This window comes from Dipteris shenzhenensis, chromosome 2, assembly GCF_047967505.1.
Source record: "Dipteris shenzhenensis isolate YYH24624 ecotype China chromosome 2, Dip_SZ_1.0, whole genome shotgun sequence".
Classification (NCBI taxonomy): domain Eukaryota; kingdom Viridiplantae; phylum Streptophyta; class Polypodiopsida; order Gleicheniales; family Dipteridaceae; genus Dipteris; species Dipteris shenzhenensis.
In genome coordinates this window covers 59,981,309-59,993,490 of record NC_141597.1, presented here as the reverse complement: position 1 = coordinate 59,993,490, position 12,182 = coordinate 59,981,309, and the positions used below count along the sequence as shown (strand labels likewise).

The 12,182-nt window shown below is 45.1% G+C and overlaps 1 protein-coding gene across 1 annotated transcript in view; it reads left to right on the top strand.

Annotated features, from left to right (window-relative positions):
- LOC147905074 (inorganic phosphate transporter 2-1, chloroplastic-like) overlaps positions 1-12,182 on the top strand; it is a 45,678-nt gene that overhangs the window by 29,766 nt on the left and 3,730 nt on the right. The window lies entirely within an intron of this gene.

The window sequence follows — 12,182 nt, the reverse complement described above, 5'->3', positions numbered from 1 at the left end:
TAGCTATCCTTACAAATGCATCTACTTCTTGGAATGTTTCTTCTCGAGGCTAACATTTTGCTTTATTTCGTTATTAAGTTAAATTGTCCTTTTGTTCCCTAGATTGTCCCTTGCTGTCCCGTATGCCTGGCATTTTCTAGGCATTCCCAATAGTCCCTAAGCAGAACGGCATTCCCAAGTAACTATGAAGAACAGACCTAGGGTTCTTGTCCTCCTCCCAAGGGTTTTCTAGGAGGTCCCCTTGCTGCAACACCAGCTGCTCGAACCCTCCCATTACTGCTCCATGCTTTCATAAGCTGCTCTATGGACTGATCAAACTTTATCCAGTCTCTCATTGGTTGGTCACTCCTCTCCATCAGCCTCAGAAAGCTGCTCCTAGCCTCCCCTTGCTGCTCCAAGCTCCCATAAGCTGCTCTAGACTGCTCTAGAGCTGCATCCAAACTGTTCTGCACTCTCTCCTACTGGCTGGTCATTCTACATCACCATCAGCCTCTTCTCTGTTATAAACTCTATCTCTTGTTCACGAAGCTCTATTCCTACGTGGATACAAATCACGGGCGATGGCATTCATTTGTTCCACCCAGCCAAACTCTCATGGATAGCAGATCATCAGATCAAATCGTTCCTTCGTTATTTTCATACTTATCCATGAGACCCTCATTTCCCTAGATAGTTCTCCTTGCCAAATGTCATCAATTTAGCCTCTCCACTTGGTGCACCTTTTTACCCCTCTCTTGGGGCACATTAAAAACCACTTGCCCCTTGGCATTATTGCACATTTAGGTGCACCTAGGCCTTAGCACTCAAAACTACCTAGTCAATGCCATTCCACCCTCACCTAGGACCTTGGCAGTTACTTCTCTTGACCATTTCAATTACGCACATTAACTAATACAAAAGTTGGTCATCTAAGAGAAAATGCCCACCGATCTATCCGAGGTCATGCTATCTCGGCTAGAGCATAACATTCCTTCCCTCTTCAAGCATCAGCGTCCTCGATGATGAAATCTGGGAACGCTCTCCGTAACTGGTATACGGATTCCCAGGTAGCTTCCGATAGAGGCTGACCATGCCATGCAACCAACACCGTGGGTATCTTCCGATTTCGTATTTGCATTGTTCTTCGGTCCAGGATTCTTGTTGGCTTGTGCCTTGCAATATCCTCTATCTCCTGAAACAAAACCACACCTTCGATTAGTGAATCACCTGTATGCAAAAATTTCTTTAAGCGCGAAACATGAAAAACCGGGTGCATCTTACACCCTTGTGGCAATTCTAATTTATAGGCTACACTGCCTATTCTCTTTAGAATTAACCACGGCCCACAGTATCAAGGTGATAACTTAGCACACTCTCCTGAAGTCAACGACTTCGAGTGCGAAGGAACTCTAAGAAAAACTTTTTCTCCTTTCATTTCTAAAACATTCAGAGAACTCCTCTGTTATAAGATTAGCCAGCTTGGCCATCTCACCACTTTGCGTAACATCAGTGCTAGCTGAAGAATCATCAACCGGCTCTACCGATGCTGTGCAAAGGAATAAAAACTCTACTTGAGCCTTTCTGATTTTCATCACGGAAACCAACGGTCCTTGAGGTATATCTTTTTCACCTCGCAAGACATAAAGCACATCATTCATCTTGAATTGATATATGTGCTTTTTCCAGTCAATGGCTGGATTCTTTCTAGAATGCCACGCCATACCCAGGGCTATATCTGCATGAGCAAGCTTGGTCATTTCAAAATCCAGCTTCTCAGCATATTCCTGAATCTGAAGCTCCAACTGGGTAACCCTTTGGTCCCATACTTCAGTTGAACTTCCATCTGCCATCCTGACTGTATACGCATAGTCAGATGGACTTGTCTTTAATTTCAGCCTCTTCACGAGCTTGGAGTTAATCACATTGTGAGTTAATGCCGAGTCAAACAACACAATGACATCATGACTGGCCACTTGCCCTTTCATTTTAATTAACTCCGTATCATTGAAGGCCGTATACCCCGTTGCTGCGGGCTTAGATAGGATGTTATCAGGTGCACTCGTCACTAACTTAGCAACAGATACACATAACAAACAAGGTACTAACCTCTGAGAAGGTCCCGCCAGTTGCATCTGCATATGTTCTGCATTGGGACTCTCCTGCATTTCCACGTCGCATTCAGATATTATCATATTAGCCGTGCGACGGTCTTTATTCAGTGGACAATCCTTCCACTGATGTCGCCGAAGGTAGCCGAAGCACAATCCTTCTTTCCTAGCTTTCTCTTTTTGTTCAGGGGTCAACGAGGACTTTGACCAAGCGCGGGCTGCCATTGGAGTTATTTTCCTTTTCACCCCAATGGTGGTACTTGTTTTTACTGGTCCCTCAACCGGCTTCACTTGCTTGGTTTGGCCACTTGGCTGCGAAACACTTGTCTTTGAAACCCATTTCCTCGAAAATCCCCCTTTTTTCGGGTACTCATATTGAGTCCTGCCTGCACAAATCCACCAGATCTGCCTCTGGCATCCTCATAGTTCAGGGCTACTGCAATAGATTCATCTAATGTGGTCACATATTTAGCCCGAACTTCCATTTTGATCTTGTCATTCAGTCCATAGATATAGTCTTTTAACTGAACCGACATAGGGAGAGGGTCTGTTATTTTCATGACACATTTCCTGAATTTGTCAGTGTACTCTGCCACTGACAGACTCCTCTGACGAAGATTTCTATAAGCATCCCAAGCTCGGGATTCTTCATCAGGCGGAAGAAAGTGTTTCTTGAATTCAGCTTTAAACCCTTCCCAGGTGGTTGGAGCAACTTGATCCTTCTGTTGCTTTATCCACCATCTGTCCGCTGCCTCAATAAACAGGTGGGTGGCCTTGCGGATTTTCTTTAGATCGGATCTAATTTCACAAATGGCGAAGGCTTCTTCCCACTTGTGTAACCAAACCTCGATCACATTAAGGCTGCGCTCGGTCATCCGACCAGCGTACTTCTCCGGTCTATAATTAGCGATATTAGGCACTTTAACCCTTGCATTCTCTAAGGAATGTATACTGGGCTCTGGCTCTACTGGAGCTTTGCCCTTATCAATTCTAGACGGTCTAGCAGACAAGGCTTGCACCATCTCCCTGATCTCATTTTGACCAGCATTCACTTGAAGCTGCTGGTTCATAATCTGCTGTAAAGCATCTTCTAATATCGAAATCCTACCAATCAAAGTAGGTGCTGCCTAATGTGACATCTGTTGTGTAGACTGCACTCTAGACTCACTAGGATTCACCCTTGAATTCTGCCCTTCTGCCTCCATAGATTCACAATGGAAGATGGGTTTTTTTTTTTTTCAGTCTTTTCTAAAACCCAAATAACCAATATATACACCCTTCACTTCTGTTCTACTTTCCTGGTTTTTTTTTTCTTTTCGACGGTGCAGAAATAACAGGACCATATGAAAAACAAAAAAAACTGCATGGAAAGAAAGGGCTCCCTGATTTCTCCTCTTCAAACGATTCGACGATAGAAGGCCTAGGTTGATCTTGCAAGAGAACTTGCTACAAGGGTCTGCGCCAGCCCCCTCAACCTCGCGAGATAAAATATGCGTTGATCAGAGGAGGTCTCGTAATATTCGACGGATCACGTCACCTCTGCGCTGCCTTACGTGATACCAAATGTTAGGCTCAGCCTAAGCTTTTCTCTCTCCTATGCTCTCAGCAAAGTCACACAGGTGTTGGCATCAATTTGAATTATGCACGTCGCAAATCTGCTCACTATCCCGATTTCAAGTCCAAAAAAAACAGTCGCGATATACTGTTGTTCTTCACTTCAAACTCCCTGCTCGGCTACTGATTGCTCGACGATTCACTCTTCCTGTCGAACCTGCTCCAACGACCCTGTCGAATTCGAGCAGACGTCGACAACCTCGTTTACCCGTCACCTGCGACTGTTTTTCCACGCTAATAGCCCGTCGCATGTTAGTCGTGTCACCTTGTTCATCGTGAACAGATAGTCAAGTTCCCCATGCTACTCCTGTTTAGCAGAAAGCGGTCCCGATTCTGCTTCGCCTCAAAACTCGAAATCTTCCCCCTCCTTGGACTGCTTATCCCCCTCGACAGTCGCGATTTCAAGATTTGAAATCGATTCTTTGAGAGGGGGAAGAGTAGAGGAAGGGAGCAAGAGAGTGAGAGTGAGAGAGAGAGACACACTAGTGCGGGTGTGAAGTGATAGTGAGCCACACCACAAACTCACTTATGTTTTATTAGGATTAGGTTTACCCTATGACTGTCTTAAGACAGTCATAGGTGTCCTATCTTTAATTCTTTAATTAAGGGTAGGCAATGTGCCTTTACCCCCAACAACCTCCCACCTAAAGGCCAATGTGCCTAAAGGGGAGAAAAGAATAAAAATTACAGCAATATACAGTTACTGTATACAAGACCATAAAGTAAGAATGGTCTCATCCTAATCCCATGATGTGGCGGCAATGTGCAAACCGCTCTGTAGGCAAGCTCTTAGTGAGCAAATCTGCAGGATTATCATTAGTATGTACTTTCACAAGCTCAAGACGCTTGTCTTCCAGTACCTCCCTGATGAAATGATATTTCACTTCTATGTGCTTGGTCTTCTGATGAAAGACCGGATTCTTTGCCAACATGATAGCACTCTGACTATCAAAATGCAAAACTGGCATGTCACCTGTAATGCCCAAATCTCCCACCAGCCGAGTAAGCCATATTGCTTCCTTGCACGCCTCAGTGGCTGCAACATATTCAGCTTCTGTGGTTGACAGTGCAACGCATTTCTGCAACCGAGACACCCATGATATAGCACCTCCTGCAAATGTGAAAATATAACCGGTAGTAGACTTCCGGTTATCTGCATTCCCTGCATAGTCTGAATCTGTAAAACCATGCACCAATGCATCCTGCCTACCATAGCATATGCACAAGTCTTTGGTACCTTTGAGATACCTCAAGACACCTTTCACTGCTTCCCAATGCCGCTTGCCTGGATTTGCCATATACCTGCTGATGACTCCCACCGCAAAAGCAATATCCGGACGAGTGGCAACCATGGCATACATCAAAGATCCAACTGCAGATGCATACGGAACCTTGGCCATTTCAGCCTTATCATCATCTGATCTGGGGCTGTCCTTACTGCTGAGTTTTAAATGTGGAGGCAACGGGGTACTAATGGACTTCCCCCCCTCCATTTTAAACCTCTGCAGTACTTTGTCAATGTACTCTTTCTGTGACAGAAACAAAAATCCCTTGGACCTGTCACGAGTAATACGCATGCTAAGAATATGATTTGCATCACCCAAGTCTTTCATGTCAAAAGACTTATGCAGTTGTTTCTTCAAAGCACTAATCTCATGCTGAGATTTACTGGCAATAAGCATGTCATCCACATATAGAATGAGTAGCATCAAACTGCCATCCTTTGCCCGTTTGGTGTATAAGCAATGATCGGTCTCACACCGATGATACCCTTGGGACTGCATGAAGGCATCAAACTTTTTGTACCATTCCCTTGGCGCCTGCTTGAGTCCATACAAGCTCCTCTTGAGCTTACACACAAGCTGTTCTTTCCCTTTAATAGCATATCCCTCTGGCTGACTCATATAGATCTCATCATGAAGATCTCCGTGAAGAAAAGCTGTCTTCACATCCATCTGACATAAATCCATGTCATCATGAGCAACAAGAGCTAACACTGCTCTCAAAGTAGTCATCTTGACTACAGGTGAAAAGATCTCATCAAAGTCAATGCCCTTCTCCTGCTTAAATCCCTTGGCAACCAATCTGGCCTTATACCGAGGTAAAGCATTTGAATCCACTTTGACTTTGTAAACCCACTTGCATGGCAAAACCTTTCTGCCTGCAGGTAACTGCACCAAGTCCCATGTATCATTCTGAAGTAGGGAGTCCATTTCTGACTGCATGGCTTTCTCCCACTTCTTTTTCTCTGTTCTTCCCATAGCTTCCTTGAAGCTGGAAGGCTCACCACAATCAGTCAGCATGATAAAATCAGCCACATTATTGGCTCCTGGAACAAACCTGGCAGGAGGCCGTTGTGCACGGGTGCTCCTCCTCACAAAATGTTCCGGATTAGGCTGCTGTCCAGCCTGTTGTTCATGCATGACGGGTGGCTGTACCACCATATCTGGCTGTTCTACGGCCTCATCTGTTGGCACATCCAGTGGTGCATCATTGGCAAAATTATCTGGCTGATTTTCAGCCTGTATACCCTCTTGAACAGGGTGATCTGCAGCAGGCTGCTGCTGCATATAAATGGGCATTCTTTGCTGTCCAACATCATCATAAATAACCCTCCTGTATTCCACAGGTTGCACGGGTTCCTTGTGTACACTATCTTCTTTAAAGATGACATCATTGCTGCGTATAATCTTCCGTTTAACGGGATCCCATAACCTGTACCCCATTTCACCTTCGTCACCATATCCCATAAAGATGCATCTGATAGACTTTGGATCCAGTTTGGTGCGTAGATCTTTGCGTACATGAGCAAAGCACTCGCAGCCAAATACCCGTAAGTGCTTATATGAGGGTGGCTTGCTAGACCACACCTCCTCTGGCACTTTCAACTCCAAAGCCTTATTTGGTGACCTGTTAATAATGTGAACTGCTGTTTGCACGGCTTCTGCCCAAAAGCCATGGGGTAATGCAGCATAAGACAACATACATCGAACCTTCTCCTGAATAGTTCGATTCATCCGCTCACTTGCACCATTTTGAGATGCATTATGAGGGGCTGTGAGCTCCTGTTTGATGCCCTTAGCTTGGCAAAATTGCACAAAAGCATGTGACACATACTCACCCCCATTATCGGATCTGAGGCATTTCAGCCTACGACCTGTCCGATTCTCAACCTGAGCGACAAACCTCTTGAAAGCATCTAGGGCATCTCCCTTATGCTTCAAGAAATAGACCCACACCTTACGTGTGGCATCATCAATGAAAGTAATAAAATATTTTGCACCCCCTAGTGATAACTGTGGCATCTCACACAAATCAGTGTGCACTAGATCAAGTGGTGCTCTATTCTGGGGAGATCTCCTCTTATGAGGAGTCACAGAATGCTTGCCAAAAATACAATGATCACAAGTAGGCAAATCTGAAAAAGAGAGAGGCGGCAGATAACCCAAACGTGACAGTTCTTGCATTCCTTTAACAGACATGTGTCCCAACCGGCTATGCCACAATGAAACCTTTGGCAGCTCGGTTATGGCAACAACATGATTACCCACACTGGAAGCATAAAGAGGGTACAAGGTATCACTCTTAAAACCCTCAGCCACTACTGTCTGGCCATCAGTAATCACCCATTTGGAATCCCCAAATGTGGTGTGGTAACCACTGTCATCTAATAAGCCACCAGTGCTAATCAGATTTTTCTTGATTTGCGGCACATGGCGAACACCATCAAGCATAAATGACTGTCCATCAGGAAATACTATCTGTATACTGCCAATCCCTGCAATCTGACATGCATAGTTGTTCCCAAGATGAACAACTCCATGAGTACCTGTGTAGGAAGTAAACCACTCCCTATGAGGTGTAACATGAAAAGAGGCACCTGAATCCAAGAGCCAGGTGTGCATGTCATGGCCATCAATAACCAAAGCATGTGCTATTACAGCAGAAGAGCATAAAACATCATGTATGTCACTGTCACTGTCACTGTCCTCTGCTGCAACATTCACTGCATCCTTTGTTTCAGCCTTCTTGGCTTTCTGATCCCGTATGAACTTGAAGCACTTCGACTTCACATGTCCCTTCTTGCCACAATAAAAGCATTCAATGTCCTTTTTGCCACGGGACTGACTACGGGATTTGGACTTACTAGCAGATCTCCCCTTCTGCTGAGTCCTGCCTCTGTCCTGTACCTGCAAAGCACTTGAAGACTTGCTGCCCGCATTATTCTTCCTGCTCATCTCCTCCATAAGGAGAGAGCTCTCTACATCAGCATAAATAAGAGTGGCATTTGAGTTTGACAGGGTGGTCTTGAAAGTGTCCCAACTCTCAGGGAGGGTACACAGCAAGAAAGTAGCCTTGAACTCCTCATCAAGGTTCAACCCTTGTGCAATCAGCTGTGTAAAGATAGCATTGAACTCACTCAAGTGTGAGGTCATAGCTGTACCTTCCTTCATGCGAAGATCAACCAGCTTCTTCAGCCAATAAACCTTACTGGCTGAGCTCTTTTGGGCATATAATTCTTCTAGTCTTTGCCATAGACCATAAGAGGTCTTTTCAGCCTGTACATTGAACACAAGAGTGTCTGAAATAGTGAGCATGATAGCTGCCCTCGCGGACAAATCAAGCTCTTCCCAGTCATCAGCTGCCATATCAGATGGCTTGACACCCTTTACCCTTATGGGCTTAGCAATCTTCTTTAACAGAAGTACATTCAAGCACTGTTCTGCCCATAATGCATAGTTATGTGCTCCTTCCAGTTTCTTTATGTTCAGAATTGAAGAATCACCTCCTCCTGATGCCATATCAGATGAGGAAAGTACCTGACTCCCTGGAAGTAAAAAGACTGAATAAAAGTTCTGATTTCTCAGAAAAGCCTGCTCTATTCAAGAGCCAGAAGCACTCTCAATGGTGCTGTTTTTACTGTCAGTAAAATCTGCAGCAAAACAGTAAATGTCCCTGCAAATACTGTACCTTCTGACAAACTGTTCTGAGCTCAAAGAGGCATAAAAACAGTAATTTCAGACTGCTGCTGCTGCTCAACAAGTGCTTAACAGTGCATAATCATCTGACAAAACCACCAACACTGCTGTAAACACTGCTGTACTGACTGTACTGATCACTTCTCCCACCTCAGATGAGGTATTGCACTGAGTTAAATTGCAGAAACCACTTGACAAACACCCCAAAAACAGTAAATGACCCTTCAGCCTGTCACAAAACCTGCAACAGTAAATGGGATAAATCCCAAGCAATCACCCTTATACCAAGGGGAGAAAATGCATCTGAAGATCTCTATCGGTAACCCAAGTGCTATCAAACAAAGTCTGGGCAAAAGCCCCTTGATCTGACACCTGAATCAAGTGGAGAACACCTCAACACTGAGGTAGCATGCAATATGAAATCTCTCTGACACTTGTACCTGACAATGTGTAATGCATAGGCTGCCCCTGTGTACTCAGTAACAACACAAATCACAACGTACAGACACCAAGAAGAAAATCTTTTGAGCACTGTCAACGATGGGCAGTTAGGGACCGAGTAAACTCGATGCGCCCTGACCAAGCGTGGCTCAACTGAGATTTTCAAAGTGCGTACAAAGAATGTGACCTGCAACAAATGTCACCAAATGCACTGCGGAAATAAAGCAAATGTGTGCTCCCTGGCTACACATCCCTGGCTACACACTGCCTCAAGGCATATACTGCAAACACATCCAGGCAAAAGCCCTTTGATAAGATCACCCAAAACTGAGAATTGCACTCAGTAAATGCATAGAAGCTTCTGCAAGCATCTGAGCTTCCTGAATGACAAGTAACTGCACAAACACCACCACTGTGGCACAAGTCACCTCAAGTGTGAGTGACACGAGAGTACCTGATGTACCTCAACAAATGCACAGTATACTGCTAGAATGCTTCAGGAATATTCCTCTTCCAATCAGAAAATGTGCTGTACTTTCCAGTACCTGCAAAGTATCTGCTGTACTTTTGTCCCTGCAGAGTACCTGTGTACTATCGGTGCACACTTCCCAAAAAAAAAAAAAGAGATTTTTTGCAGCAAAGAAAAGCTGTACTTTTGTACCTAGCTGATGTCGACGCCAACCGTACTGTACCTGCCGTACAGTACACAACAATGCCAAAGCTTCCGTACAAAGTTGTACGGCAGTCCGTACGGCTGTACGGACTGTCCGTACAGCTGATGTATGAACTGATGTAAAAACACAGCAGCTATGCTACTGTACTGCAGCAGGTTGACGACGCCCACGCCCGCTTCAAAGACCTGCAAAATGCGCAGCTGCCGTACGAAATGCGCCCGCCTTCTCTGATGCCCTCGAAAAACCGCGCCGCCTGCGATGCACGCTAAACCCGCGACCACGCTATCGAGCCCGTCCATACGGTCGTACGGACGACGTACGGCCGTACGGATCTGTCCGTACGTCCGTACGGTGTGGATGAAGAGGGGGGAAGAGAAGGCTTGATAGCTCTGATACCAGTTGAGAGGGGGAAGAGTAGAGGAAGGGAGCAAGAGAGTGAGAGTGAGAGAGAGAGACACACTAGTGCGGGTGTGAATCCAATCGTCGTCCCTCAAAAACCGAGAACCAATGGAGGGAATAGTCAATGAAGAATGACCTTCGTGTGGATCTTGTTAATGATTCCATCATACATAGTCTTGGCCCTTGGGACTTAGTTACTCAATTTGTCATTGTCGATATGTGAATTCAAGAGGCTTTGGCCTGATCTTGGAGAGTATTTACTATAAGTTTCTATATTGGAGCTCCTCCAATCTCTCTCACACGAAGAGCTCTTGTGTTGAACCAGGTTTTGTAGAACCTGAGGGTTGCTTGCATTTTTGCAAGGCTTAGCCTACAAGCACTTTTTAAAACTGTTTTGGATCAAGACATCTGTTGGTGGTATAATCCCCACATTGGTTGTTGGCAACTCCTTTAGGGTTACCTTAGGCGGTCAAATTGCCCTAGAGTAACGGCTGATCATTGTATGAGTTTTATCAAAAGCACGATATAAACAGTTTGACATAAGGTGGATTGGGGTGGGTTGTGGGGTGGTACTGTGTGTTAACATGCACCCCTGTTGATGGATATGTATTAATGTTTTGGATTCATAGACCCATGGGCCCGAGTTTGTATGGCAATATAAGTGGTTCAGAATGGGGTGGGGGGATAAGATGCACCCCTATTGATGGATATATGGTGGTATTCACAGGCCCCATGGGCCCCCTGCACGTTCACAATTCTATTCTTTCTCGTAACATCAAAAAATCAACTTCATATCCTTACATCTAGGGAACGCCTAGAGAAATTTCCTAGGACGTTCCATAGGAACGACTCACTAAAATGGTAATTTTCAGCTTTGTAGGAGGCAGGGAATTCTTTTGCTTTTTCATGATCTTTCCCTGGTTGCCTTGTTTTTGTATGCCATTTGGTAATCCATCACCATTCTCTAGACTCCTTCACCCTCAACTCCTCCACCATGGGTGATGTGGTGTTCCTATTCCTCTCTCTTGAGTCTCATTCTTGAGTTCCAAAGGGGTTGCACATATCCGTTCCGAGTAACTATGCTCTCCTTATGAAAAGGGTGGGAGCCTAAGATGGAGGGAGTTGAAGGCTCCACTTACAATTGAGTGTGTTGGGCTTGGGGACAGGTGTTGGAGCGAGTGCACAAGTGTTGGGCTCTTCAAGAGACATGGTGCAAGAGGGCCAAGTGGAGGAAGCATGCAAAGCTAGCGTCCATTAGGGATTCCCTAGATGTTAGGTACACGCTTCCCCTTGCCATTTGTGTGAATGTGTTGTCATTTTGGGAGGCAGGTTTTCATGGTTACCTCGTGGCAGCCTTGCAATATGGAAACCCTACCATGTGTGTCATTGTCACAGAGTGGTAGATCATTGTTGCCACATGGCAATCGCCATGCGTGAACCTTGCCCCTAGCATTGTTTCCATGTCATTGTCACCATATGGTAGTCCTTCCATGTAGTAATTTTACCACATGTCACTCTTTGTTACATGGTAGTACCACCAAGTGGAAAGTGGCTTTCCCTCTCTCCCTTCAGGTTCCCCCGTCTTCCCCGCTCAAGATAAGCTAGGATTTCAAGGTCATTACCACTTTGATTTCAAATCTTTTATCCACAGATTGCAGAGCTTACAAACCTTTCCTCTGGATCTCCCACTTTGGCAATTCATGTGGAAAAATATCTGGTAGGGCTGGAAAAAAGGTTGGTTGAGGTACTCAGGAGGATCCTTTGTTGGTGTCTCCTCTATTGCCGTAACCAACAGAAGTGAAGTCTTTACTTGACGTTTATGAACCCACTTCTTTACTTGTAGGGCAGAGGCAACTAGGGTTGAAGGAGAGTCCCTAGAACCAGTTAGCTCAATAAGTTTTCCCTGGTGGACAAACTAGATAGTATGGCTGTGAAAACTGATTGATGGATCATAGTCGTAGAGCCACTATTGTCCGAGTATGACATTG